This window comes from Trachemys scripta, chromosome 1, assembly GCF_013100865.1.
Source record: "Trachemys scripta elegans isolate TJP31775 chromosome 1, CAS_Tse_1.0, whole genome shotgun sequence".
Classification (NCBI taxonomy): domain Eukaryota; kingdom Metazoa; phylum Chordata; order Testudines; family Emydidae; genus Trachemys; species Trachemys scripta.
Window position 1 is genome coordinate 339,195,797 of NC_048298.1, and position 15,871 is coordinate 339,211,667.

Genomic DNA, 15,871 nt, shown 5'->3' on the forward strand with positions numbered 1-15,871 from the left:
ATGAAGCGAAACCTGTAGGATGATCAGACTCTGGATTCACTCAACATTGGCCAGGTAAAGCACTTCAGCTTCTCCTGGAGGGATTCTTGGGGGTCACAGTCTATCACTAGGAGCATTTGTTTAGGATTCGTGAATAGAGCTGGTTCTTATCAAATTTACATATGTAAATCTGGAATGATGCAGTTGAAGTCAATGTTAGTGAATTCAGAACGTGGACTTGGGAATTTACCCCATGTGCTGCAAAGAGGCAGCGGCATAATTTGGACTCTCAGGAGTGGAGGAAATATATATTGTGGAAGAAACGAACTCCACTCTCAGGTTGGAAGCAACAAAATCAGAGACAGCTTTATTCAGGACATGCAATTGCAGGGGAAGAACACAGCTGGCACAGAGCATCCCTGCCTCAGTTTCTCCAAAGTACAAGCAAAATCACACAAGGATTTATACCTATTTGTGACATGCATTAATTAAAAACATGTGCATTTTATTTAGTCTATTTGCTAGCTAGTCCAGTATTTTCTCACTTTCTCGTCTCAAACATCGTTATCTCAAGGCTAGGTCACAGTGACTATTCTGCTGTTTTCCACTCGCTTCTGACGTGAGCCCTGCTTCTACAGGTCTCGCGATATTAGGCTAAGACTTGACAGAACAGTTGCTCTGTCTCTGACACTTAAATGGCTGCACTTAAACGGCTGCACTTAAACCCTCTCTTTCTTTCCCTGCTTCCACTATATATATATAATGAGGCAATGAAACACGTTTATAAATATCTTCAATGAAGCACAGATAAATTTAATGACCGTTTTCACCATGCACTTGCCATGTATTTGTACACATGTCATGATGCAATGGGCCACACTCAGAAGGGGAGGGCCAGAAAGAGTGTCTGTGGGAAGGTCACAATTGTAAAATCACACAGTGCTAAAGCAGGCTGCAGAACTCCAAGCCACAAGATAGCAACGGGGCTAAGAGCCTCGCAGGATTCAAAGAGGGACTGGATGTGTATATGGGTAACCAGAAAATCCAATTACACTAGTGAGGGCTGTTTTAAAAACTATTGGAAGGGCTCTAAACCTTCCTGATTTATACCACAAAATATCTCGAACTAGTGGTTGTCGGGGGGAAACTTTGGGGGCAGGTTATGTAATAGCTGCGTATTGCAGGGCTTCTTCCACCTTCCTCTGAAGCAGGGCCGGCTCCAGGCACCAGCCGAGCAAGCTGGTGCTTGGGGCGGCAGCTTGTTGGAGGCGTCATCTGCCCAATCCTAGGGCGGCACGGCCGCTTTTGTTGTTGTTGTTGTTGTTGTTCCGCTCTGGCCGCCCTGTAGGGGGCAGCGGTGTGGAGGACGGGAGCGCCCTGCAGCAAGCCAGGCAGGGCAGCCCACGTCCTTCCCTCCCTGCTGACCGGACCTGTGCGGAGCCCTCTCGGCAGGGGGCACGGAGGGAGGGGCCGCGTGTTAGTGCCCCGCTGAAGCTCTGGCCGCCCCCCTTCTCTCTCTCCCCCCGCTCCCTCCCCCTCCCCCCGCTAGCTGGGGCACATCTGCAGGGCAGGGAGTCCCGCTGCACCCTGGCTCCGGCCGTGCCGCAGGGTTTTTTTTTCTTTTTGCTTGGGGCGGCCGGAAAGCCAGAGCCGGCCCTGCTCTGAAGCATGTGGAACTGGCTAGAGGATACTGAGCTAGATGCACTACAGGTCTGATCCCATCTGGTAATGCCTATCTTGCTCTTGGTGGTGTTTTTGCTGATTTTCCTTTAGCTCCTGGGAGTCTTTAGACTTTGTATTGAGAGCAGAAAGATGTCTCGTGAAATATCATCTCGTTTCCTGTTCTTTTTCCTTTCAGGAAGGAAAGTTCGAAACTCCTTGGATCTGTCTAGTACATAATGTCAGCTATCAATGTAACCAAATTCAAATCTGCAGTGTTCCTTCTCACCGGGATACCTGGGCAGGAAGATATCCAAAATGTCTGGATTTCTCTTCCCTTCTGCTTAACGTATGGTATTTCAATAGTAGGAAATTCAATCATTCTGTTCATTATAAAAACAGATCCAAGCCTCCATGAGCCCATGTACATTTTCCTTTCCATGTTGGGCATCACAGACCTTGGCTTATCGATAGCCACCATACCAACGATACTGGGTATATACTTGTTTAACTCTAGGGAGATCAGCTTCGATGCCTGTTTTGCCCAGCTGTTCTTCATCCACTCGCTTCAATGCATTGAATCCTCCGTGCTCTTGTTGATGGCCTTTGACCGCTTCATTGCTATCCGTGACCCACTGAGATATGCCTCCATTTTAACCCTGCCGAAAATAGCCAAGATGGGACTGGTGTGTGTTCTAAGAGGGGTGGCCGTAATGCTCCCACTCACCATTCTTCTGAAACGGTTCCGATACTGTCGAATGAATGTCCTCTCCCATTCTTACTGCATGCACCAGGAGGTCATGAAGATGGCTTGTTCGGATATCAGTGTCAACAACATCTATGGCTTGTTTACTAAACTCTTAACAATGGGGTTGGACTCGCTGCTCATCTTCCTCTCTTATGTGATGATCCTCAAAACAGTGCTGAGCATTGCGTCCAACGCTGAGTGCCTCAGGGCCCTGAACACCTGCGTCTCCCACCTCTGCGCCGTCCTTATTTTCTACACACCAGACATCTTCCTGTCTGTGATATACAGATTCGGAAAGAGCTCTTCTCCCTTACTTCAGATTCTTCTGGGCTACATCTCCCTGCTGCTCCCTCCCTTGTTGAACCCAATTGTGTACTGTGTGAAAAGCAAACACCTTCGTGCGAGAATAATCAGGATGTTTGTCAAGTGAAGGGTTAGTTCATCACCCAGCTCCAGCCACCTATTCCATGGCAGACCCTTACATCTGATACAACACGAGCTACTGATCTCCACTCTGTAGAGAGAAGTTCAGATGGGGTCTAAGGCCTGGAGGAATGAATGAGACAGCTGGTGCAGGAGGACAGTGCAGTGGGGGAAAGATACCAATTTAACCACATACTGACTTCTGTTTGATTAACACATAATTTGTGTTCATCTAAAGCAGAGGTTCCCAAACTTATTTGGCCTACCATCCCCTTTTCAGAAAAAAAATTACTCAGCGCCGCCCTGGAAATCTACGTTCTTTAAGCGAACAAACAGAAAGATGCAGTGACAAATTTGCATTCTTTTATGTATCTATATTTCTACCTACGTCCTACAATATAGTAAAGAAAGATGTGTTATTAGAATATCACCCACGACATCAGGTATACAGTGGTTTTTGCGTAAGACGGCAAAAGACAACCAAACTAAAATACTAATGAAACTAATAAACTGGGTTTTGTTCTTTGCTCAGCATTAGATATATGTATTTGATATTATCAAACTAAATTTATCAAGAAATAATTAATTTAAAAAATAATCAATATGCAATTAAAAATCAGTTAATAATTTTAATTTAGTTTGCCCTTATTTAAATAATTGTTCCTTATTAACACACGCCTTATTTACCAATTAACACAGATGATTCGATAGATATAAATAAATGTTAATAGTTAACAGTTTTTTTACGATTTCATTCCCCTGTTTTCATTAATATTGTAATAAAAAATATGACAAATATATTGACTGTACACTTCAAATAGTACTGTACTGACACAAGCCTGCTATGATTTTATTATTAGTAAGCACTAGAGACACAGAAATGTATGGTAGATATGTACGAAAATGTATAAAAATACTCACATGTAAATTGCTGTTTTATTGAAACAATACAATTTGCTTTGTATGTGATCCGTAATCCGTAAAGATTGAAGGTATCGAATATGAATAAAAAATTTTAAATACTTATTGCACGATTGTTTTCTGCTTTTTACACAATTCAGAAACAATCTAAATTAGATTTCATACACGTCGCCTATTTATAGTATCGTATTGTAAACAAGTCATTACACGCACATATTCCTGCCGATGCATGCTGGACTTCCCGACAATGCGCGACACGCTCACCTGCCAACACTTGCTTGTTAAGAGCTGTTGGCGGACTTGACACCTGATCGGTTATAATTTGTGAATTTATTTGGAAAATAAAGTAATCACTACAACTTTAACTCTATGTTACACAACAGATGAAACATGTACTAACGTTTTTTTTCAAAATTTTCTTATATTCTCTTCTTTCTTTATGCTTCCACCGCCCCCTTATTTTTATTCAATGCCCCCCAATTGCACCCGAGTCTACTACTGCCCCCCTGGATCGTTCCAGCGCCCTCCAGGGGGCGGTATCGCCCACTTTGGAAACCTCTGATCTAAAGCATATTTTCCAGGAAGGCATCCAGCCTTGGTTTGGAGGTATCAGGAGAATCCACCACCTCCCTTGGGAGTTTGTTCCACTGTTTAAGCACCCTCGCTGTTAAAAATTTGTGCCTCATTCCCAAATTTAATTTTTCTGGCTTCAGTTTCCTACCATTGGTCTTTGTTATATCTTTCCCTTATAGATAGAAAAGCCCATTAGTAGCTGGTATTTCATTTCTGTGAAAGTGCTTGTACACTGTCATCAAGTCAGTTCTGAGTCTTCCCTACGTCTACTCACTACACCCCAGTTTATGTATGAAAGGTAAGTTGGAAACGACAGAGGAGGAGAAAGACCTGGGTGTATTAGTCGATCCCAGGATGACTGTGAGCCACCAATATGATGCGGCTGTGAACAAAGCAAATGAGATCCTAGAATGTGTCAGGTGAGATAGGGAAGTATTAATATCCTTATACGAGGCACTGGTGAGACCTCCTCTGGAAAACTTTGTAAAATTTTGGTCATACATATTCCATCAAGAAGACTTCAGACTGGGAAAGGAGCTGAGTAGGGCTTCTTGGAAGGTCAGGCTAATGCACAGCCTGTCTTAGGATGAGACTGGAAGAGCTTTTGCCTGGTTTAGCCTAACACAATAGAGGCTGCACTGGGATCGGATCTATAAATACATTGAGGGGGGAAGGAAGTTAACACTAGGGAGGGTGACGAGCTCCTGAAGCTGAAGAACAGTTTTGGCACAAGAATAAATGGGGAGAAACTGTCCAGGACTAAACCGAGGCTGGAGAGGAGAAGGAGGTTTCTGACCAAATGAGGAGGGAAGTTCTTGAACAGTCTCCCAAGAGGAGCATTAGGGGGGCAACCAACCCAGTTCATTTTAAAATGGAGCTTGACAGGTGTCACTCTTCGGCCAGGTGGAGCCAGCAGCAACCAGGGCTTGGTTCAGTCTCTAGGACAGTGGTTCTCAAACTGGGGGTTGGGACCTCCTCAGGGGGTTGCAAGGTTATTACATGGGGGGTCGCAACCTGTCAGCATCCATCCCAAGCCCCGCTTTGCCTCCATCATTTATGATGGTGTTAAATATATTTAAAAGTGTTTTTAATTTATAACGATGGTCACACTCAGAGGCTTGCTATGTGAAAGGGGTCACCAGCACAAAAGTTTGAGAACCACTGCGCTAGGGGTTCCTTTTCAACAATACAATACATTACACAAGTGGCTTGAACCCCACCCAGTAACCTGGGAAAATTACACCCCACCCCTGGGAGCATCTGAGAGGCAATACTTCCCCACTCACAAGTGCGACCCAAGCTAAGCTCCAAGTGCCTCTTGCTAGCTCTCTATTGGACACAAACAAATCCGCTCCCTCAGATCCAGCAGTCCCCAAACTCGGTGATGATGGAAATTTGGATGCAGGGTGTGAGGTCTATCTCCAGTGCTAGAGCGGCTCTCAGTGCTCATGGAGAAGGTGGGAGTCAGGATCGGACCAACGGGAAGCCCAACAGGGCTCTATGTGGCCAGACAACACTATCCAGATCCTTCGCTCTCTGAAGCCATGTCCTGATTCCCCTTCTTACTGCCGAGCTGCAGGAGAGGCCCAGAACTCCCTCGTCAAAGGGTGCTGTGCTAATGACAGGCCTCATCCCCAAGGGGTGTTGGGAAGAGTTCAGGTTCTCCACACAGTGTCCCAAATTGCCCTTATGAGGCTCACAGAGCTCTAAGGCACTTAGCTATGGTCCCAATTATTCTAGCGTCCAAGCACCTCACAATCTGTAACATATTTATCGGTACTACACCCCTATGTGGTAAGGCAGTGCTACTAACACCACTGGGCAGACCCAAGACCAGAAGGCACCACTGTGATCACCTAGTTTGACAGCCTGTATAGCAGAGGCCAGAAACCTGCCCCCAAATAAGTTCCAGAACAGAGCTGTTAGAAAAACATCCTGTCTTTATTTAACAATTGCCAGTGATGGAGAATCTACCACGGCACTTGATAAATTGTCCAATGGTTAATTACCCTCATTGTTAAAGTTCCAGTCTGAAATTGTCAAGCTTCAGCTTCCAGACATTGGATCATGTTATAACTTTCTCTGCTAGACCGAAGAACCCATTGTTCAATGTTTGTTCCTCATGCAGTAACTTTCAGATTGTGAACAAGTCATCTCTTAGCCTTCCCTTTGTTAAACAAAATAGATTGAGCTCCTTTACTTTATCATTATAAGGCAAATTTTCTAATCCTTTAATAATTCTCATGGCTCTTCTCTGAACCTTCTCCAATTTATCAACATCCTTCTTTAACTGTAGACACCAGAGCTGGACACAATATTCCAGCAGTGGTCTCACCAGTGCCAAAGACAGATGTAAAATAACCTTTATGTTGCTAATCGAGTTTCCCCTGGTTGTACATCCCGGATTGCAGTATGTTTTTTGGCCAGGGACTCACTTTGGGAGCTCATGTTCAACTGATTATCCTTCCCAGGATTGTGTTGCCCATTTAGTAAGGATAGCCTGCATCCCTTGTTCCTACATGTACACCTTTACATTGACACATAATAAAAAACATTGTGAAGAGGCATAGCGGGACTAAGTGAGTTGCCCAAGGTCACAGAAGAAGTCTATGGAGGAGCCTCAAACTGAAGACAGTTCCTCTGAGTTCCATCCTTCCTCTCTGGGGCTAGTGGCAGAGGAGGGGGCAGCTGACAGCTCAGCATTCTGAGATTACCAGAAACTCAGGGAATTAAACTCCTGTGACATCACTACACAGGAACCCAAGAACAATTCCTTTTCCAGACAACACCGAGCCATGCTTTCCCCTGGATCTATTGCGGGACTAATCCATCAGCAAGGACACAGAGCAGGGGTTATAATGGGCAAGCAACTGCACATTAGCTCCCGTTGTTTCTCAAAATTGGCTAATGTGACCCATAGGAACATAGGCCTGGAAGGGAACTCCTGGGTCCATCAGCCCAGACCCCTGCTGTGGCAAGTGACCCCGGTATCTCGTCCGGTGCATAAACCTGCCAAGCTCCTTCTTAAAACCAGCTGGGTTGTTTGCCCCCACTGCTCCTGTTGGAAGACTGTTCCAGAACCTCCCACTTGGCATGGTCAGAAAACTCCTGCTTTCCAGCCTCGGTTTACTCCTGGCCAGTTTCTCCCCATTTGGTCTTTTGTCAACATTGTCCTTCAGCTTCAGGAGCTCCCTCCCTGGTTTTCGCACCCTCCCCCCCAATCTATTTAAAGAGCAATCCACTCCCCGCACAGCCTGCCTTATCTTAGTCTAAACCAGCCTAGCTCCTTCAGTCTCCTCGAAAGCTAGGCCCTCCATTGGCCTGACCATCATTCACCTTTTCCAGTCTGAATTCTTCTTTCTGGAATAGGAGTGACCAGAATTTTACACAGTTTGCCACAGAAGATCTCACCAGTGCCTAGTATAAGGATATTAATATGTTCCTATCTCAAAAGATACATTCTAAGATCTCATTTACCTTGTTCACTGCCACATCACATCAGTGGCTCACAGTCATCCTGGGACTGACTATTATACCCAGGTCATTCTCCTTCTCTGTCGTTTGCAACTTACTCTTGGCTGTAGAAACTGGGCTGTAGTGAGAATAAGTAGAGAAGACTGAGAGGTGTGTTGATGACAGTGTAGAAGCACTTTCATGGGGACAAAATACTGGGTAATAATGGGCTCTTTAATCTATCAGGGAAAGGTATAACAAGAACCAATGGCTGGAAACTGAAGCCATACTAACTAAATTTGGGAATGAGGCACACATTTTTAACAACGATGGAGCTTAACCAGTCAAAAAAAAAAAAAAAAACCTCCCAGTAGAGGTGATGGATTCTCCTGATACCTCCAATCCAAGACTGGATGCCCTTTTGAGGAACACAAGTTATGCACTAGTCAAACCCACATCATTAGGCTCAAAACAGGGGTAATTGGGTGAAATTCTGCAGGAGGTCAGACTAGATGATCTAATGGTCCCTTCTAGCCTTAAATTCTGTGAATCTATTAATCATTCTCTTGAGTGGATCGTTATCTTGGATGCAACTGAATGGTGATAGGCACTCAAGAAGGATAGACTCTGGCCAAGAAAAATTGGAATTGTCAGAATAAAACCTTGAGTGGAATTTCACAATTTAGTCATGACAGGTGTGGAGAAAGTCAATAAGGAAGTGTTATTTACTCCTTTGCATAAGAATTATGGATCACCAAATGAAATTAATAGGCAGAAGGTTTAAAGAAAGAAAAGGAAGTATTTCTTCACACAACTCACAGTCAACCTGTGGAACTCTTTGCCAGAGGATGTTGTGAAGGCCAAGACTATAACAGGGTTCAAAAAAGAACTAGATAAATCCATGGAGGATAGGTCAATCAATGGCTATTAGCCAAGATGGACAGGGATGGTGTCCCTGACCACTGTTTGCCAGAAGCTGGGAATGGGTGACATGGGATAGATCACTTGATAATTGCCTGTTCTATTCTTTCCCTCTGGGGCACCTGGCATTGCCCAATTTCAGAATAAAGGATACTGGTTTATATGGAACATTGGTCTGACTCAGTATGGCCATTCTTATGTTCTTAATTGTCCCACTCTTCGAGCTGGGAACAACATCCCATCTATGCTAAATGCTTATCACCAAACAGGTCTGACTGGACACCACAGTCTCTTTCCTTCTGGTGCTTATGACCAGAGCTATACAGTCACCCCTAACCTCCTTAAAATTGATAGGTTCACTAGCAAATAGCACAAAGCATTAGAGAAAATGATTTTGAAATACCAGGCAGCTGTCACACATCTACAGTCATCTATCTGAAGTCTCACTACAAGCTAAGTTAGAAAGGCTTTCCTCTGGAGATAGAGAACCAGAACTGTTCCAACTTACATTCTTTTGGGAAGTCAAGGAGCTCTTGTCACCCAGCCTAGTTTCCCTGTGTCTCGGAGAGCATCTTCCCATCTGTTTGCACCTTTCTGTGGAAGTCTTTGCTGAACCCTGCATGAGCCTGGGCCCAATCACCATAGTGCTCAGCCGTGTCATGACTATGTTACCAGGCCAAGGTGTGGAGCTGACCTTTGCCCTCAGACTGCTTTCTCCCAGCCAGATGTCTAAAATGAGGGCCCCGTGGCCATTGCTGGGCAGTTTGACCCATTCAGCCTCAATGGCTTGCAAACACCGGTCCAGTGACTGTGCTGAACCGCTCAGCATCCCCATGACACTCCATCATTCCCCTCAGAAATCCACTACCTACCCCTCACTGTCACCCCCACATCTGCCAAAGACACCACAGTGCTCGAGTCATGGGGTTTCCCAGAAGCAGCTATCGCTGAGGGTGTGGTCACAGACCTTTTATAGTCAAATGTCAGAGGTGTTGCTCTGTGGGACCCTGACATAGCCTTGATGTTAGGGTCTCAGAGTATCTGAGCACCTTGAATGTATTTATCCTCCTGCCATCTCTGTGAGGCAGGGTAGGGCTATTACCCACCTGTGCAAAGGCTCAGAGACAGCCAATGGCTTGCTCATGGTCACACACAATAAGGGAAACAATCCCAGCTCTCCTGAGTCTCAGAGCAGTGCTCAGAGCACAGGCCCAGCCTTCCAGCTATCTGAGCGGTGACAGGCCTGGCTGGATGCTCTGCTGTGCCAGCAGAGCTCCCCCATATGCGGCAGAGAGTGGGGATGGCAAGGAGACAGTTCCAGGGGTTTGATTCTCTGGCCTGTTCTCCTCTTGCCTCAGTAGAGTTTAGAGCAGCTTAGGGCTGGGCTGACCTCTGCCCATTAGTTACAGCTTCCAGGAGCACAGCACACTCCGGCCAAGTCCCTGTGGATGGGTTACACCCCAGAGTGCCGCCTTGGGGCCTGAGGTAGCCCTGAAGGCACCCTGCCCTTGCCTCTAAGCTCCTTATAATGACTTCCTCTCAGACAGGAATACATAAAAGAGGAGCCCCCTTTGTGGGGTCACATTAATTCTGTCTTCTATAAAACACAGGCTCTCCTATCCTCTGGTTCCATCCTCCTCCTTTACTCAGGAGCCCACTGCCCTTCTAGCTGTGGTTGGTGTTGGTTCAGGCTTGCCGCACCCCCTGCTCCCCTTTTTACCCTGAGGCCCCACACTCTGCCTCATCTCTTCCCCTGAGGCCCTGTCTTGTGCCCCATCTCTTCCCAGTGGGCACTACCCCCTACCCCTCCAGTTCCCCTGAGGCTTTGCCCCCCAGCCAGGCCAGAGCTGGGCTCTGGTAAGAGCTGCCTAGGGAGCCCAGGCCACTGTGGGGTGTTGGGATGGTGCCGAATTGTTGTGGCCATACTGAATGAATGTTGTGAGAACATGGCTTGACATGACTGAACTGTGAAAGAGGATTCTAGGAGCAGAATCCTTTTCTTAGCATCAGGCAGATGCCAGAGGTGAAACCGACTGGCTCCATGCTGCGTGCATGCTCAATACTGATCTTTGGGTCAGCAAATATGTTCACTTGAAAACAAACAACACATGTAGAACATTCTGAGTGGAGCATGGGCTGACTGGGGCATCTCAACCCTGTTGAAGGACATCACGCAGGGGGCTGAAGTGAATGATTGATAAGGGAGTAAATGTGGGATAATGTTCAGATGCCACCACTCTGCAGTCTCCTCCTAAAGTATTAAGTAGGTAAAAATTAGTAACCACACGCCCACTGGGCATGCTTTTAAGACATGTGACTCCTTTGAGGAAAAAGAGTATAAAAATCAAGCAAATTAAATTACCGTTGGGATTCCTTGATTGACGCTTGAAGAAGCAACATTGTTAGACAGAGTAGACAAAACTCTGCTCTGTAGGCTCGAGTGGGACTGTGAACCAGAAGGTCTCAAGGCAACTGAGGCCTTACTTAACAGACCAGACGAAGAGAGAAGAAGCCATCTATAAAGTTGGTAACCACCTTTTCTGTTTGCCAAGTAGGAACTGCATAAGGCTAGCACAGGGCCTGTTTGTGTATGTTTGTGAAAAAGAGACTTGATAAGGGGAACGTATAGCTCTTATTGTATAGCTCTTAATGTCTACTATGGGAGTTATGTGCTTAATATAACCCTTTACCGCTTGTGTATTCCTTCTCAATAAACTGCTGCACATTGAAAATAATTACTGGGGACCTTTTTCACTGGTATGACAATAATCTGCTCCAACAGGAGCCAGTAAAGATCCATTTCAGGGGTAGTAGCGCCCCCTGCTGTCAACATGGGGTATCCAGGACTCTCCACAATGGTGATTGTCTGAGTATCTCTACACCTCTGACTGTCAGAAGCTGGAAGCAGATGACAGGGGACGGATCACTTGATAATTGCCCTGTTCTGTTCATTCCTTCTGAAGTATCTGCACGGGTCACTGTCAGAACACTGGGGTAGATGGACCATTGGGCTGACCCAATAAGGCTGCTCTTATGTTCTTAAATTGTTCCACTCATTGCGGAGCTCCTGCAGACAGGCCATTTCCAGGGGCTCCCTCTGTTATAGAGCTGGCGTAGCCACCTAGCAGATGTCCAGGGCCTGCTCAGGGAGGGAGTCTAATAAGGGAAGGGGTGGTGAGTGCTGTTACCTGGGTGTGTGGTCCTGTAGCACAAGGGACAGAGGTGCATGTTTTGAGCTAGAACTAGGCTGGAAAACAGACACATTTACCCCCATGAAAAATTTTGACCCAAACTAAAATGTCTCTTTATCATCCAGTTTTAGGGGTGAGTTGCCATAGAAAACAGATCGTTTTTCTCTGAAAGCTCAGCTGCCATGGTGCTGCCTACCTGCAGCTTCCTGGAGAAGCAGGCTTTTCATCTGCCTCTCCCTCGTAACATAAATGAAGGTGGCGCTGATGGAGTCTATGGCTGCACTCTGGGAATGGAAAGGTCGAAATCTCCTGCCCAGTCTACGGCTGGGGTATTGTGCCCATCAGCTACTCTAACCAGCCTTCCCATCTCTGTGCAGCCACCTCCACCCTGTACAACGCCCCTTCAGCACACCCTGCAGGCAGTGGCTACTGTGACAGGCCCTGGTAGCACATCTCTGATGAGCCTGTGCTAGCAGGGAGCTGGAGAGGGTCCTAGAGCAGTAGTGGAGGCCCAGAGATTGTGGGTGGGTGGGCCTAGCTACCAGGGGATCACTGAAATCTGTGCTAACTTTGGGGATCCCTGGATCCTGGGTCGCCCTTTTCATTCCTCAGAGAGAAGGGACGGGATCCCCCTAACAGAATGATCCGAGGGAAATTTCCCTGTACGGAGCCTTGTGGAATCTCCCTTCCCTGGCCTGCACCCTGGGTGTTTAATGCAGGAAAGGAGGCTGCGGCGGAGAAAGCTGGTTCTATATTATTATTATTATTATTTTATTTCAGCAAGATTACAGCTGTGCCAGCATCATTGTTAACCCTCGGACTCCCCCGAGGTAGCCATGTGACTAATCAAAATCATACGAACAGTGATGACAAGCCCGGATTCCAGGAATAGAGCCTGCAGCAGACTTGGCGCTGCAGTCCATGTGGATAGGATCACCACACAGCCCCTGTGGATTTGGCCTCCTCCAGTTTTCCATTGGCTGTGACAGGGGTTACAGCTGGTGCACATTAAGCCAAGCACCTGAGGTTCCCTGATGGCCAAGTGGCCCCCAAGGGAATGTGCAGGCATGCTTCATAAAGACAGTTGCCTCCCTATCTGAACAGATACTGCCTGCTGCCCTGCAACCTCTCTGATGACTCCTTGTCCTTTAGGGTGAAGCCCTTTGGTGTCAGCGGCTCCTCGTCTAGCAGGAATTGGTACGTTGGAAGGTTTAATTGGGAATTGGTCCTGCTTTGAGCAGGGGGTTGGACTAGATACCTCTGGAGGTCACTTCCAACCCTGATAGTCTATGATTCTATGTTTCAGTGTCTTTAAAATGCGAAGTGAAGGGAAAAGGCTGCGAGCTGTTTGCATTTGCAGATGTTCTGTGCTACAGCAACAAACTCAGCTGGGGTGTTATGGCGACTCAGTGATGGGCAGGCAGTGCTAGGGCGCTTGTCAACCCCTCCCCGACATCTGCCCATAGTCCACGGTGGGTTGTTCAAGCTATAAAGAAATGCAATGTTCAAAGAGAGCTCAGAGTATTAAAACCCCGATGCCTCGAGTCAGGATTTCATAAGGGGTCCCTTTTCTAGAGGTGCCGTGTGCTCTGGGCCCGATCCTGACAGGGGCTGAGGGAGAGGAGACCCCATGGAATATCAGTGACTAGTTCCCAAATTGCCTCAGGTTTATTTGCTGCTGGAAATTTAATAAGCAAATGAATTGATAATGATTTTGTTCTCTGGCTCGACCGTGAATGCAGGAATTCAGAGCTATGGTACTATGTGGTAACAAGTCCAATAGAGCATATTTCTGTTTCCTGACTGGCTGAGGGCTCCAGTGTTTCTATAAATACCCCTCAGAGTTACAGGGGTACCGGCATCTCTGCCCCCTCTCTGGTCTCCAAGTGCCAGATCTGAGTCCTCATAGATTTCCCTCTCATGGGGTGGAATCCTACAACCCTCCCACCCTCAGAAGCCCTGGGCTACAGCGTCTGTGCCTGCCCAGCTGGTCCAACTGGGTTCAGCACCTGTGATTCTTCCCTCTGGGAGTCTGTGACTAGTGGTGAGACAAGTGACCAGCCAGCCTTCCCGAACCAAACTACTGTTTAATATGAACAGTAGGAATAAAGTGTAAGATGGGAGAATAAGTTGGGTTCTCAAACAGCAGGCTTGACTCCAAGCCCTCCCTCTCTTACGGGGACCCTGGCAGGCCGAGGGCCTTGAGTCTTCCCCACCAGTGTCTGTGCGTGTCAGTCTGAAGAGCTTCTCAGCAACAGCTGCCCCACCTCTGAACAGACTCATAGCACTGGCAAAACAAGCTGTGTAACGTGGCTGGAGCTGGGAATTAGGCATTTTCCAGCTAGCAGCTCTGGCGTTGTCTCTCAGCTTCCCTTAAGTCCTTACTGAGCGATGCCTTTTCTTCAGCTGTTGCTTCCCTTCCTGCTTGTTCTCCACCAGCCTCTGTTAAACTAAGAGAAGCGGTACTGGTTTAACCTAATACAGCCGTAACATAAACATCCCAATATAGCTCTACAGCAAACATCCCAAGAACATTATAGCAGCTCCATGAATACTCATGCATTTGACTTTGAAATCCACTTCCTGCAAACCCTCATCGTGCCTGAATAACAGGTGCTGGGGTTACTATGTACTAGAGAGTGAGAGCTCAGGGAATGAATATTTCATATACTGATCCCAATGCCTGTTACCACCCTGGGTACTGGCTACAGAGAGACAGAACAGAACCTGCTATTAGCCCAGGGGCAGAGGAGCTACTAGACTTTTGCTTCCTGACAAGCGACTGAATGAGGGCTGAGATGCTGCGATCTTTTCAAGTTCTGAAGAAATTCCAATAACAGACATTACATTCTAAATCCCACTCTGACCCGAGAACTCATCTCTGAAAGCAGATCAGAGGGGAAAGAATGGATTGATACGTGTGTATTACAGTACAGATGTGTAAATATTATGCCAAAACTTTTCACTGTAATACAAATATTAAAAACCAAACTTCCATGACATTCATGTATATTGACAGCCAGAAACAGTGTTGTTGGAATCTCTACAGGAAGGAGCAGTGGTAACTTTACTGCTTAATGGCTTTTGCTTTCGAAAGTATTTCAGTAGTACTCCAAATACTGTTTGCAATGGGTTTGAGTTATTAACTCTTTGTTCAGTGAACAGTTGTATGATACTGTCTCCTAGTAACTGACCAGAAGCTGTTTCTAACACTTACAATTGGGGTCACGAACACAATTCCTCTGCATTACCTGTGCAATCTTTCCAAAAGTCATGAGAGACCAGAACCGCTGGTCAGTGTTTCAGGAAAGAGTAGAGCTGAGGTGCAGAAAAGGGGAGTGAAAATTACCCATCACCTCTTATACATGCATGGCTGAAATAACTTGCACACCCATGTGTGAAAAAAACCCCTTCCTCACCCAGCTGAAGTAACTGTCGGTGTTAGCTTGTAACTTCCCAGATATCTACAGACTGAAATATGATTATTCTACTTAACTGCCAGGGGGCAAATTTGTCACATACACATGGGAAACATCAGCTATTGATAATCTTAACTCAGGAAGTTCCTTCGAGAGGAAATGTAGCCAAACTCCAAACCTGCAGACAATGGAACTTTCTTTGCCTGCATCCTGTAGATAACTAACTGCTTGGTTTGCAAATTAACGTAAGGGGCGGGGGGATAAGTAGATGAACAATAAGGGGTCATAAGAGGGGCGGATGCATGTAGCTTGCTAATTATGTATGGTAATGATAGCAAATTTTGGTCAATTATGGAGCGATAGATTATCATAGTCAACTGCATATAATGCTTTGCTGTAAGTGTTTTCTTTGTTCTTGCTGACTTATGAGCTCGAACCCAATTGCAACTGAAATAAACGGATCGCCCCTCCCGGGGCTCCTTGCTTGATTAGCTGTGTCAGCCTCTCCTAATTCCTCAGCTGGAACGGACAGGAATTTTTATGACAAGACCATTGCATGGGGAGAGGATGCAGGTCATGTGACA

The 15,871-nt window shown here is 46.3% G+C and overlaps 1 pseudogene; it reads left to right on the plus strand.

Moving 5' to 3' along the window:
- Nucleotides 1–2,816, plus strand: LOC117872202 (annotated as a pseudogene).
- The last annotated feature ends 13,055 nt before the right edge of the window (nt 2,817–15,871 follow it).